This window comes from Nicotiana sylvestris, chromosome 8, assembly GCF_000393655.2.
Source record: "Nicotiana sylvestris chromosome 8, ASM39365v2, whole genome shotgun sequence".
Classification (NCBI taxonomy): Eukaryota; Viridiplantae; Streptophyta; class Magnoliopsida; order Solanales; family Solanaceae; genus Nicotiana; species Nicotiana sylvestris.
Window position 1 is genome coordinate 40269752 of NC_091064.1, and position 15296 is coordinate 40285047.

Genomic DNA, 15296 nt, shown 5'->3' on the forward strand with positions numbered 1-15296 from the left:
TTCTGTTAGAGTCATATCCCAATTTTAGAACGAGATTCGGACAAGTTGCAAAGCCGGTGAAGCTTCCGTATTCTCGGTATGATGCCCCCTCTCGGCTCGAGCTGTCCGCTCGGGTAAACCAGGTCTAGAACAATAACCCAAGTTTTTAAACCTAGAATAACATAACCTCATGCCGGATCCCTAGTAGGTACGTTTGTTTGCATCACGTGCATCTAACTTTGGGGACTCAACATAGAGGTTGGGTCCGTCTAGGACAAGTGTACCCATATTAAAAGACCATCCTGATGCATCTCACCTGCTACTTGCGCATCTGTTTGTTTTGGCTTGCATGTTGATCGACTTCTAGAATAGGGAAAGAAAATTTAAAAAAAACGAAAAAACCAAGAGTGAGGTAGGTATTTGAAAATCCTGAAACTCTTCCGAAATTCTGAAAAAGAAAAAGAAAAAAGAAAAGTCGTTTTAAAATGAGCCAAAGTTTTCAAGTGCCATGTTCCCCGTTTTCCGTCAAAGCTGATCGAATTACGCGGGTCTGATTCTCACCGAATGTGAGATACGTAGGCAAACCTCATCGGTTCCGGACCCCAATTTTCAAAAATTCAAAAATATTTTCCTTTAGTTCCTTCCTTTGAAGAATTTCCTTAGAAAATTCAAAAAAAAAATTTAAACTCAAAAAATAATTTCCTTCTTTCTAAAGTCTTTCATACGAAAAAAATAAAAATAAAAATCAATAAAACATCAAAATACAAAATACGGGTTTCCTTTATTGTGAAGTATTTTTCCCAAAAATTCAAAAAAAAATCAGAAAAAAAAAAAGAATAAAAGAAAAAATTATTTTCCTTGTTTAAAAGTGTTTCTTTCGTAAATGTCAAAAGGAAATTTTGAAAAAATTGAAGTCCAAAAATGTTTTCGCTTTTCGTTAGAAGCACTTTTGTAAATAAATAAAAAAACTCAGAAATCCAAAATATTTTCTTAAAAGTCCCACTTTCGAAAATTAAGAGGCAACATCCAAAATCCAAAAAATTTTCTTTCTTCTTTAGAAAAAGAGAAAACAAATAAAAATTCAAATAAAAATATTTTCCTTTTACTTTTGAAATTTTCAAAGTTCCAATCAAAAGAAAAAAATTTTTTAGATGTCTTTCTTTCAAAAAATAAAAATAAAATCAAAATCGAAAATCCAAAAAAAATATTTTCTTTCTTCTTTTAAAGATTTTTTTCGAAAATTCCAAAAAAAAAAAACATAGATTTGAAGAGAAAAAAAATGTGTTTTTCTTTTGCCTCAAAGCTTTCATAGTTTGAGTGCTATAAAAAAAAGAGTTAGTTTATTTATTCTATTCCTGTTCTTCCCGAACTACACAAGATCTGATTCATGCGGCGTCATGATACGTAGGCAATCCCTATCAGATTCGATCATAGCTATAAAATAAAACTGAGTGAAAAATAATTTGAAAAAAGAGAGAAAGAAAAAAAATTGATTGAGTAAAAAAAAGAAAGGAAAGAGCAAAAGAAAAGGAGCGACAAGAAATAAAAAGTCACAAACAAAAAGAGAAAAAGAGAGTGCCAAAATAAAAGAGCGGCAAAAACGAGATAAAAAAAAAAATCAAGAGTGATTATAGAGAAGCAAAAATGAAGAAAACAGGTGTAGATTGAAAAAAGGGGTTAATTAAGGCCGGAATGAAACATGCAACTCGTTCAAATACATAGTAGAAACGTTTAACTGTTTAGGTGCATTACATCCCAATATGCGATTTCCTATCTGTTAAGCGTCTCAAATCTAACAAGGTTGTTCGGTGTGCAAATTAGCCAGGTTCTGTTTAGGTGTTTGGTTTTGTTGGTAATCTGGCTCCCCATCCTTACTTCACAAGATCCAAAGAAAGGTTCCTCTGGCCTCTGAATTCCATCTACAAATCATTGATCCTGAGGATAGCCCAACACCGGCTGTTCCACAACTGGAAGCAACAGCTGCTGAAGAGAATAGGATGTTGCGTCTCCACATATTGGAAATGTGGGATGCATGGTCTAATGGTAGGGAACAGCCAAGTGCAACCCTTGGGTTCCTTGAGTTGATTCCCAGGTCAAGTGAGGTTACCGACACCTTTGTGCCCAACCCGCTCATCCCATGCGGGCACCCTCCAATGCCGTCCAATATTCCTGGCATTCCTTCTGTGGTTCGCCCTCTGGCTCCAGTTTCCTGGGCACCTCCAATATTGTTCTCTACAGTACCAGTCTGCACCAGAACACAACCAACTTTACCATGGTCGTATGTTGGTCTCCAATGTTCACCTTTCAGGGTCCACAACTTCAAACAGAAATAGCATATGCAACCCCATACTCTTTCACTCAACCTCTGCAATATGATCTCTCGGTGGAGCAAGAAAAGGTTGTTAAAAATCCCGAGCAAGAGGAAATGGCTCGAAAGCCGAAGAGCCTAGAACAAAGCCTGAAAAACATGCAGGGTCTGGGTGGCCAAAAGTGTGTCTCATACTCTGACCTCTGTATGTTTCCCTATGCCCACTTGCCAGTTGGCTTCAAGATGCCAAAATTTGAAAAGTTCGACGGGCATGGAGACCCGGTCGCTCACCTAAAACGATACAGTAACCAGTTGAGAGGCACTGGTGGAAAAGAGGAGTTGCTAATGGCCTATTTTGGGGAAAGCCTCACCGGAATCGCTTCTGAGTGGTATAAGGATCAAGAAATTACTCATTGGCACGTGTGGGATGATATGGCCCGAGATTTTGTCCGCCAATTCTAGTATAATGTGGACATCGCTCCCGACAGAAACGCTTTGTCCAATTTGAAAAAGAAAATCGCGGAAAGCTTTTGTGAATATGCTGTCAAATGGCGTGAGCAAGCTGCCATTGTAAAGCCTCCAATGGACGAAACTGAAATAGTCACAGTCTTTCTACAGGCCCAAAAGGCGGACTACTTCCAGAACATGATGTCCGCTATGGGAAAGTCGTTCGCTGAGGCTATCAAAATTGGGGAAATGGTTGAAAACGGTTTAAAAACAGGTCGAATCTTGAATCATGCTGCTTTTAATGCCACATAACAGTCTGCTTAGAATGGTTCAGAGGGTTTGATGAACAGAAATAGGAGTGAAGAGGGAGCCATGATGGTTTCAAGCTCGAGGGGGGCCGCAGGTCATTCGGCCAATCATATGTGCCTCCTATCGTCCCACCACACTATTATCCCCTTCAAGATGCTGCTTATGTCGTGGCACCGCCTCCCTATGCGGTGATAAACGTGCAACCTTACCCACGGCCACAACATTATCCACAAAATCAAGCTCCACCTCCCAGAAATGCCCATCCTTACCAAGTTCCATATAATCCTCAACCAAATGATCCCCAATACAATCCTCGCCCAAGAGAGCCTTTTAGAAAGAATCAGTTTACCACTATTGGTGAATCGTATTCAGGCTTGTTCCAAAAGCTAATCAGGCAAAATCTATTGCAGCCACTGGTGTGACGACCCGGCCAGTCATCTCATGAGTTACCGCTCTATTTTTCCCATTTATGCTTCTTTATGCTTCGTTATCCGTCTTTTGTGGTATCGGGTTATTCGGATCGAGTCCGGAATGATTTTGATAAGGTTTGAGACACTTAGTCTCTTTTAAGAAGGTTTAAGTTGAAAAAGTCAACCGGATGTTGACTTATGTGTTTGAGGGCTCGAATGTGAACTCCGATGGTTCGATTAGCTTCGGGAGGTAATTTATGACTTATGAGCGTGATCGGAATGGGTTTTGGAGGTTCGGAGTAGAATTAGGCTTGAATTAGCGAAGTTGATATTTCAGCGATTCTGGTTGATAGGCGAGATTTTGATATAGGGGTCGGAATGGAATTCCGAGAGTTGTAGTAGCTTTATTGTGTCATTTAGGATGTGCATGTAAAATTTCAGGTCATTCGGACGTGGTTTGGTTGGGTTTTTGATCAAAAGCGTATTTCGGAAGATTTTAGAAACTTAGGCTTGAATTCGATGTGATTTGGTAGATTTGATGTTGTTTGAGGTGTTTTGATGATTGGAACAAGTTTGAATAAGGTATTGGGTTATGTTTGTGCTTTTGGTTGAGGTCCCGGGGGCCTCGGGGTGATTTCGGATGGTTAACGGAAGAGTTGAAGTGTAATTGCAGCTGCTGAAGTTCTGCTGCTTCTGGTGTTTTCACACCTGTGGTTTGGGGACCGCAGGTTCGGTGCCGCACGTGCGGAAGGAGAGACGCATATGCGTATTTGAGAGGAAAAGTATGGAGCCACAGATGCGATAGTTGGGCCGCACCTGCGGAGTCGCAGATGCGGAGCATGCACCGCAGGTGTGGAATCTGGACCATTAAGTGATTTCCGCAGAAGCGGAAGGTAGACCACAAATGCGGTACCGCAGAAGCGGTTATGGGACCGCTAATGCGAAAAGGACTGGACAGAATGTATATATTTCTTCCTTCGCGATTTTTGAAGGGTTTAACCATTTTTTAACTCGGAATTGAGAGCTTTGGGTGATTTGGAAGAGAGAGATCAAAGAGACTTCATTGAGGTAAGGATTTTGGACCTAAAACACGTTTCTATGGTAGAATTTCATGAATTAAGGCTGTAATTAAGGGGATTAAAGGGCTAAAAATGGAGGATTAGGACTTGAGTTTAAGAGGCCATTAATGGATGATTTGAGGGGTCATTTGGACTCCGATTTTGGTGTTCTTTATATGCCTAGACTCGTGGGGAGACGAGGAATCTATTGATGTAAAAATTTCTGAATTTTGAGACGTGGGCCCGGTGGTCGGGTTTTGGCCAATTTCGGAATTTTTGATATTTTTCGATTGTTTTCGCTTGGGCTTCGCTTGGGCTTCGCTTCCTTAGCATATTTTGGCACCGTGATTCTGATTTTTATAGATTCGACGCGAGTGGAGGCCTATTCGAGCGGCAAAGGCATCGCGGAGTAGTATTTTCACCGGTTTGAGGTAAGTAACCATTGTAAATCTGGAACTGAGGGTATAAAACCCCGGTATTTGACTTGATTTAATAAATGCGGTGACGCACATGCTAGGTGACGAGCGTGTGAGTGTGCACCGGTAGGGATTGTGACTTGGTCCGTTTCGTAGCGACTATTAATTTGCGTATTTGATTTGTAAATCTTATATTATTCTGTATTTCAGTCATTTATACTGCATTATGGGCTATAAGCAATGTTTGGGGCCCTGTGCCGATCTGTAGAAACCTGTAGGGGCATTTTGACTATTTTCCTCACTTTACTTGTTAAAAGTATATACTCAGTCATGTTTCTACCTGTTAAATATCTAAAACTGGTTTTATCATTCTACTCCCATTGTGAGGACTGTTTGGGCTGAGTTCCCTAATTACTATTGCTACACCCGAAAGGCTGTGAGGTAATGACTGAGAAAGGTTGAGAACCTAATTATGAGGATATATATATATATATATATATGTGAGATAGATCGGGCTGCACGCCGCAGCGATACTTATATGGATCGGGCTGCATGCCCCAGCGATATATATGTTGGATCGGGCTGCATGCCGCAGCGATATGATGCTTGGGTTGTAGGAGCCCCTCCGGAGTCTGCACACCCCTAGTGAGCATAGTCGACTATAAATATATGGATCAGGTTACACGCCGCAATGGTTACTATGATTTTTATAATTATGAGATATAAATGAGCCGAGTGCTGAGAGTGAGTACTGAATGACGAGATTTGAGTCACGAGTGACTGAGAGGCTTCCCGAGGGGCCAGATTCTGAGTGATTCCTTGCCCGAGAGGCCTTGTCATGATGTTTTCATTGATTTCACTCTTCTTTTAAATAAGCCTCTGTTTGATATACTGCTAGGTAATTGGTTCCAAATGTTTAAGCTGAAAATGTGGTGTTATAACGGAAACTGATTTTTGAACTGTAAAGATGACATGTTATTTCGTTGGTTATTCCATTATGTATTTTTTGAACTGCTCGTCACTACTTTCAGACCTTATTTACTTTAGTTACTTACTGAGTTGGCGTACTCATGTTACTCCCTACACCTTGTGTGCAGATCCAGGTGCCCGAGCAGTCGAGTGAGCAGTATTCAGCTGGTTCAGTTTTCTGTCGGGGATTTCGAGGTAGCTGCATGGCGTTTGCAGCCCTATTCTATCCCTTCTATCTTGTTATCTTTTCAGTATTTTCTAGACTATCTATGTAGTAGGATGTTTGGACTTGCATTAGAGGCTCTAGGCTTGTGACACCAGTTCAGTTGGGTTCTGTAGTTGATTGTTATTTTGACTTCCACATATTTTTTGTCATTTTAAATGTTTATTATGAAATTAGTGTTTAAAATGCGTGTTGGAAATGGTTTCTTACTAAAGGAAATGGGTTGTGGTTAGTGGACTGGTTGGCTTGCCTAGTAATGTGATAGGCGCCATCACGACTGGTATTTGGGGTCGTGAGAAGTTGGTATCAAAGCCTAGGTTACATAGGTCTCGCGAGTCATGAGCCGGTTTGGTAGAGTCTCGCGGATCGGTACGGATACGTTTGTATTTATCCTCGAGAGGTTGCAGAACCTTTAGGAAAAACTTCATGTTCTTGAAATTTTTGTCGTGCGAACTTGTTGATCCGAGTACTAGACTTCTGTTATTCCAATCTCTCACAGATGGTGAGGACACGTGCTACCGGGCAGGGAGGATGACCGCCAGTACCACCTGCTGGGGCCACTAGAGGCCGAAATCGCGGTCGAGGCCGTGGCAGGGGCAGAGCAGCTAGAGCAGCACCGACAGATCCACCAGTTGCCCCAGCTCTGGATCAGATCCCAGTTATGGACGTTGCAGCAGTACCAGCCCAGGCACCAGTTATGCCCATTATGATCCCAGGCCTTCAGGAGGCTTTAGCTCAGATCTTATCAGTGTGTACCAGTTTGGCTCAGGTGGTCTCAACTACTACGGCCGCAGCTACTTCCCAGGCCGGGAGAGGTACCTAGACTCTCGTTGCTCGCACACCTGAGCAGGTTGTGTAGGGACTCCAGACACCGGGGGCACCTCCAGCCCAGCCGGTTGCACCAGCTCAGGAGTTTGTAGTACCAGTTATGCCGGATGATGAGCAGCGTCGACTTGAGAGGTTTGGTAGGCTCCAGCCTCCATCATTCAGTGGTGCAAAGGGTGAGGATGCCCAAGTTTTCTTGGATAAGTGCCAGCGGATGCTTCATACAACAGGGATTCTTGAGACCAGTGGTGTAACATTTACTACCTTTCAGTTTTCTGGGGTTGCCTTCACTTGGTGGGAGGCGTATGAGAGGCGTAGGCCTGTTGGTGCAGTGCCCCTTACTTGGCAGCAGTTCTTTGTTCTCTTCCTGGAGAAGTATGTACCATAGTCGCGCCGAGAGGAGTTGTGTAAGCAGTTTAAGCAGCTGCGTTAGGGGGAGATGACGGTGACGCAGTACGAGTTGTGGTTCTCTAAGTTAGCCCATCATGCAGTTTGGATGGTTTCCATAGACAGAGAGAGGATCAGGAGGTTTATTGATGGCCTCACGTACCAACTTCAGATTCTCATGACTAGGGAGAGGGTGACAGGTGCTACCTTCGAGGAGGTTGTGGTATCACCCGTGAGATTGAGACAGTTTACCGGCAGGAGCGAGAGGAGAGGGAGGCCAAGAGGCCTCGGGGATCTAGTAGTTTTAGCGGTGCTCCTTCGAGGGGTCAGTTCCAGCGGGGTAGGGGCCGTTCATTCGGGCAGGCCCATTTAGCTCGCCCAGGTTACAGTGGAGCATCATTAGGTCATGTCTTTCACAACTCTCATAAGGGCCACGTATCACTTAGTGCCCTCCCAGGTCAGAGCTCGTCTCATGCTCCATCAGTCCAGGGTCCTTCCATGTCAGGTTCTTCTACTGGTCATTCTGGTGCCAGGGGTTCCCTTCAGTCCCCATCTCCAGTACCAGGGAGTTGTTACGAGTGTGGAGAATTTGGACATGTGAGGAGACAATGTCCTTGTCTTCGTGATGGTAAGTCTCAATAGAGAGATCAACCATCGACTTTTTCTCTAGTTAATTCACCACCACCCCCAGCCAACTAGGGGTGGAGGTCAGTCAGCCAGGGGCCACCCTAGAGAGGGAGGTCGATCAGGTGGTGGTTAGGCTCGTTTCTTTGCTCTCCCGGGTAGATCAGATATCGTGATTTCAGGTATTGTTTCAGTCTACCACAGAGATGCTTCTGTATTATTTGATCTCGGTTCCACCTTTTCTTATGTGTCATCATACTTTGATCGTTATTTGGGTATGCCCCGTGAGTTTCTTGCTTTACCTGTTCATGTATCTACATCAGTAGGCGATACTGTTGTTGTTGACCGTGTGTACCGATCATGTGTGGTGACTATTGGGGGTATGGACACACGAGTGGATCTGTTATTATTGAACATGGTGGATTTTGATGTCATTTTGGGCATGGATTGGTTATCTCCGTGTCGTGCTATTCTGGACTGTCATGCTAAGACAGTCATTTTGGCTATGCCGGGTGTGCCACAGATTGAGTGGCGAGGTGTGACTGATTATGTTCCTAGTAGAGTGATCTCTTTCTTGAAGGCCCAACGTATGGTTGGGAAGGGTTGTATTTCATATCTAGCGTTTGTGAGGGATGTCGGAGCTGAGACTCCCAGTATTGATTCTATTCCAGTTGTGAGGGATTTTCCCGATGTATTTCCTGCAGACCTGCCGGGCATGCCACCTGACAGGGATATTGATTTTGGTATTGACCTGGTGCCAGGCACTCAGCCTATTTCTATTCCTCCGTATCGTATGGCACCAACGAAGTTGAAGGAATTGAAGGATCAGCTTCAGGAACTCCTAGATAAGGGGTTCATTCGGCCTAGTGTGTCACCTTGGGGTGCGCCAGTTCTGTTTGTGAAAAAGAAGGATGGATCAATGAGAATGTACATTTATTATAGGCAATTGAACAAGGTAACAATTAAGAACAAGTACCATCTGCCTTGCATTGATGATTTATTTGATCAGCTTCAGGGAGCGAGAGTGTTCTCCAAGATTGATCTCCGTCCAGGTTATCAGCAGTTGAAGAACAGGGATTCAGATATTCTTAAGACGGCTTTCAGGACCCAATATGGTCAATATGAGTTCTTGGTGATGTCTTTTGGGCTGCCCAATGCCCCAACAGCGTTCATGCATTTTATGAACAACGTGTTCCGGACTTATTTTAATTTGTTTGTCATAGTCTTCATTGATGATATTCTGGTGTATTCGCATAGTCAGGAGGAGCACGCGGAGCATTTGAGAGTGGTATTGCAGAGATTGAGGGAGGAGAAACTTTATGCAAAATTCTCCAATTGCGAGTTTTGGCTTAGTTCAGTGGCTTTCTTGGGGCACGTGGTGTCCAGCGAGGGTATTCAGGTTGATTTGAAGAAGATAGAGGCGGTTCAGAGTTGGCCTAGGCCATCCTCCGCCACAGAGATTCACAACTTTCTTGGTTAGGTAGGTTGTTATCGTCGGTTTATTTAGGGATTCTCATCTATCGCATTGCTCTTGACCAAGTTGACTCAGAAGGGTGCTCCATTTGTATGGTCGGACGAGTGTGAGTAGAGCTTTCGGAAGCTCAAGACAGCTTTGACCACAACACCAAAGTTGGTTTTGCCATCAGCTTCAGGTTCCTATACTGTGTATAGTGATGCTTCGAGAGTTGGAATTGGTTGTGTGTTGATGCAGGAGGGTAGAGTTATCGCTTATGCTTCTTGTCAATTGAAGCCCTATGAGAAGAACTACCCCATTCATGATTTGGAGTTGGCTGCCATAGTTCACACATTAAAGATTTGGAGACATTACTTGTATGGCGTATCTTGTGAAGTTTTCACTGATCATCGCAGTCTTTAGCATTTGTTCAAGCAAAAGGATCTTAATTCGAGGCAGCGGAGATGGTTGGAGTTGCTTAATGATTATGATATTACTATATTGTATCATCCGGGAAAGGCCAATGTGGTGGTCGATGCTTTGAGCCGAAAGGCAGTGAGTATGGGGAGTTTTGCGTATATCCCAGTTGGGGAGAGACCCCTTGCGATTAATGTTCAGGCCTTGTCCAATCGGTTCGTGAGGTTAGATATTTCAGAGCCCAGTCGGGTGTTGGCTTGTGTGGTTTCTCGATCTTCCTTATATGATCGCATCAGAGAGCGCCAGTATGATCATCCGCATTTTCTTGTCTTTAGGGTCAGAGTTTAGCATGATGATGCCAGGGATGTAACCATCGGTGATGATGGGGTGTTGAGGATGCAGGGCCGAATTTGTGTGTCCAATGTGGATGGGCTTCAGGAATTGATTCTGGAGGAGGCCCATAGCTTGCGGTATTCCAGTCATCTGGGTGCCGCGAAGATGTACCAGGATTTGAGGCAGCACTATTGGTAGAGGAGAATGAAGAAGGATATTGTGGGATTTGTAGCCCGGTGTCTCAATTGTCTGCAGGTGAAATATGTGCATCAGAGACCGGGTGGCTTGCTTCAGTAGATGGATATTCCTGAGTGGAAGTGGGAAATGATCACTATGGACTTTGTTGTTGGACTTCCACGGACTTTGAAGAAGTTCGATGCTATTTGGGTGATTGTGGATTGGCTGACCAAGTTAGCGCACTTCATTCATGTGTGTAATACCTATTCTTTAGAGCGGTTGGCAGGGATCTATATCCGGGAGATTGTTCGTTTGCATGGCATTCCGATTTCCATCATTTCAGATAGAGGTACTCAGTTTACTTCGTAGTTTAGGGCCGTGCAGAGAGAGTTGGGTATTCAGGTTGAGTTGAGCACAACTTTTCATCCTCAGACGGATGGGCAGTCTGAGCGTACTATTCAGATATTAGAGGACATGTTGCGTGCTTGTGTCATTGATTTCGGAGGATCGTTGGATGATTTTCTACTGCTTGTAGAGTTTGCTTATAACAACAGCTACCAGTCGAGTATTCAAATGGCTCCATATGAGGCTTTGTATGGGAGGCGGTGTAGATATCCAGTTGGCTAGTTTGAGCCCGGTGAGGCTATGCTATTGGGGACTGATTTGGTGCAGGATGCTTTGGAGAAGGCGAAGGTGATTTAGGAGAGGCTTCGTGCAGCGCAGTCGAGACAAAAGAGTTATGCCGATAGGAAGGTTCGAGATGTGTCCTACATGGTTGGTGAGAAGGTTCTGTTGAAGGTTTCACCCATGAAGGGTGTCATGAGATTTGGGAAGAAAGGTAAATTGAGTCCGCCATTCATTGGGCCTTTTGAGGTGCTTTGGAGGATTAGGGAGGTGGTTTATGAGCTTGCTTTGCCGCCCATCTTGTCGAGTGTGCATCCGGTATTTCATGTTTCCATGCTCCGAAAGTATATTGGAGATCCGTCTCATGTTTTGGACTTTAGTATGGTTCAGTTGGATGATGATCGAACCTATGATGTGGAGCCAGTAGCTATTTTGGGTCGTCAGGTTCGGAAGTTGAGGTCAAAGGATGTAGCTTCAGTGAAAGTGCAGTGGAGAGGTCGGCCCGTGGAGGAAGCTATCTGGGAGACCGAGCGGGAGATGCGGAACAGATATCCTCACCTATTTGAGGCTTCAGGTATGTTTCTTGACTCATTCGAGGATGAACATTTGTTTAAGTTGGGGAGGATGTGGTGACCCGGCCAGTCGTCTCATGAGTTACCGCTCTATTTTCCCCATTTGTGCTTCTTTATGCTTCGTTATCCGTGTTTTGTGGTATCGAGTTGGTCGGATCGAGTCCGGAATGATTTTGATAAGGTTTGAGACACTTAGTCTCTTTTAAGAAGGTTTAAGTTAGAAAAGTCAACTGGATGTTGACTTATGTGTTTGAGGGCTCGGATCTGAATTCTGATGGTTCGGTTAGCTTTAGGAGGTAATTTATGACTTAGTAGTGTGATCGGAATGGGTTTTGGAGGTTCAGACTAAAATTAGGCTTGAATTGACGAAGTTGACATTTCAGCGATTCCGGTTGATATGTAAGATTTTGATATTGAGGTCGGAATAAAATTCCAAGAGTTATAGTAGCTTCGTTGTGTCATTTGGGATATGCGTGCAAAATTTCAGGTCAGTCGGACGTGGTTTGGTTGGGTTTTTGATCAAAAACGTATTTCGGAAGATTTTAGAAAGTTAGGCTTGAATTCGATGTGATTTGGTAGATTTGATGCTGTTTTGAGGTGTTTTGATGATTGGAACAAGTTTGAATAAGGTATTGGGATATGTGTGTGCTTTTGGTTGAGGTCCCGGGTGCCTCGGGGTGATTTTGGATGGTTAACGGAAGAGTTGAAGTGTAATTGCAGCTGTTGAAGTTCTGCTGCTTCTGGTGTTTTCGCACATGCGGTTTGGGGACCGCAGGTGCGGTGCCGCACGTGCGGAAGGAGAGCGCATATGCGGATTTGAGAGGAAAAGTCTGGAGCCGCAGATGCGGTAGTTGGGCCGCACCTGCAGAGTCACAGATGTGGAGCATGGACCGCAGGTGTGGAATCTGGCCCATTAAGTGATTTCCACAGAAGCGGAAGGTAGACCACAAATGCGGTACCGCAGAAGCAGTTGTGGGACCGCAGATGCGAAAAAGACTGGACAGAATGTATATATTTCTTCCTTCGCGATTTTTGAAGGGTTTAACCATTTTTGAACTCGGAATTGGGAGCTTTAGGTGATTTTCAAGAGAGAGATCAAAGAGACTTCGTTGAGGTAAGGATTTTGGACCTAACACACGTTTCTATGGTAGAACTTCATGAATTAAGCCTGTAATTAAGGGGATTAAAGGTCTAAAAATGGAGTATTAGGGCTTGAGTTTAAGAGGCATTTAATGGAGGATTTGAGGGGTCATTTGGACTCCGATTTTGGTGTTTTTTATATGCCTAGACTCGTAGGGAGACGAGGAATATATTAATGTAAAATTTTTGGAATTTCGAGACGTGGGCTCGGGTCGGGTTTTGGCCAATTTCGGGATTTTTGGTATTTTTCGATTGTTTTCGCTTGGGCTTCACTTTCTTAGCATATTTTGACGTCGTGATTCTAATTATGAATAGATTCAATGCGAGTAGAGGCCGATTTGAGGGGCAAAGGCATCTCGGAGTAGTATTTTCACCGGTTTGAAGTAAGTAACCATTGTAAATCTGGAACTGAGGGTACAAAACCCTGGTATTTGACTTGATTTGATAAATGCGGTGTCGCACATGCTAGGTGACGAGTGTGTGGGTGTGCACCGGTAGGGATTATGACTTGGTCCGTCCCGTTGCGACTATTAAGCCGCGTATTTTATTTGGAAATCTTATATTATTCCGTATTTCAGTCATTTATACTGCATTATGGGATATAAGCCATCTTTGGGGCCTTGTGCCGATCTGTAGAAACCCGTAGGGGCATTTTGACTGTTTTCCTCACTTTACTTGTTAAAAGTATATACTCAGTCATGTTTCTACCTGTTAAATGTTTAAAACTGGTTTTATCATTCTACTCCTATTGTGAGGACTGTTTGGGCTGAGTTCCCTAATTTCTATTGTTACGCCTGAGAGGCTATGAGGTAATGACTGAGAGAGGTTGAGAACCTAATTGTGAGGATATTTATATATATATATATATATATATATATATGAGATGGATCGGGCTGCACGCCGCAGCGATACTTATATAGATCGGGCTACTGTCGCGCCCCTTTTTTTCTCGCGAAATCGGGTTTATGACATTTGGGAGGACAACTCATTCCCTTTTGGGAATTTGGGTTTGCATTTGAAGAGTTGCCACCTAATGATTAAGGTGCATTAGGACACCGAGAAGGTTTGATTTGAGTAACCAGAGATTGGGTAAGGGCTTGAAATTATTCCAAGGGGGAGGTGTTAGGCACCCCTCAGAATCCACTAGTGTGGTTCCCGACCAGACTAGTGTTGTGAATTTAGGTGCAAATAACATATAGGCAAATAAATCTTCAACTAAGAGGGGATTTTCACATAATGATTACAAACAAAATTGGAAAGAATTAGAAGGAAGATGATTTTCTTAAAAGAAATAGTTTGAAATCTTTAGAAGAAACAAAGAAACAAAAGGGAAAAGGGGGGTCCTAGGTTTATTAATAATATGGATCACCCCACATAACATCCGGTAATCACTCCTCAGTGAGGGGCTACACGAGACGTTATCGCGTGGTCATCATATCCATATCTACCATTTCCCACCCCGTTGAGGTATTAAGCGCGAAATGGTCTCGATTACTTATTGTATGCTATTACCCGTCCCAATCATATCAGTCCGGAGGCGTTTAGGACTACTAATCCTAAGAGAAAGGAATATTAGGCTTATTTGTAGTTTCAAAGGTAAAATTCTAAGGCGACATACAAAAACATGTATAGCAAGTTGGTGAAAGCACATAACAAGTAAAAGGCTCAGATATACCCCCTCGAACAAAGAAAACACATAATTAGCATGACTTTCACATACTGTTTATGGTCTGAGAAAGAACTTAAAGGTTGAGGCAGACTGATTTGTTACATAATTCAGATAAGAAGTCCGAATCAGGCTTTCCTGCTGGTGGTAGTTAATAATACAGATTCAGTTTATAACTTTCATCCTAAGGCTTGCCTAAGTGTCGTACAAGGATCCTATAGGCATGGTATCTATTGAATTCAGGAAAGCCATGAAATAATAAGGTCTCAAAAATAAACTAAGTACATGCTGGTAAAAAGGGGAAGTCAGAGAAAGCGCACTTTAACAAAAGTTATAGGCTCTGAAACTGATGATACTCGATAATACTGATTTTATATCTGACATTAAGTGAGGAGAATCAGATTAAATTAGAAACTTCTAGAGGCATGCTTTCTAGGCGTTACTGATTTTAAAACCTTGAAGACCTAGTAGAAAAATGCAGAAGACTCATTTTAAACCTATGGACATGATATCTAGATGCTGAATTCTGTTTAAGACATGATGCCCAAGTGCGGTATCTAGGTGTAGAAATTTGTTTAAGACCTATGAACATGATTTCTATATGAGAAAATGGATATACAGGATTCAGAAAGACCTATAGGCATATTTTCTATATGCATTTGAGTGTGCAGAATTCGAAAACCTATAGATTTGGTATCTATGTGAGAATACAGAATTCAGAATTCCTATAGACATGGTATCTATGTGAGAGTGCAGAATTTAGAAATATCTATAGGCATGGAATCTACCCTTTGCATACATAGTTACCCGCCCTTTCACTAACCAGCCCTAAATATTTATTACAAAATTATTACAACCAAGAATGAAGTAAAATACATTAGAAAAAAATAAAAGTACAACCAAAAGAGAGCATGATTTAGACTCAATGTCTGAAATGTGAGGTAAACCAACTCCATAAG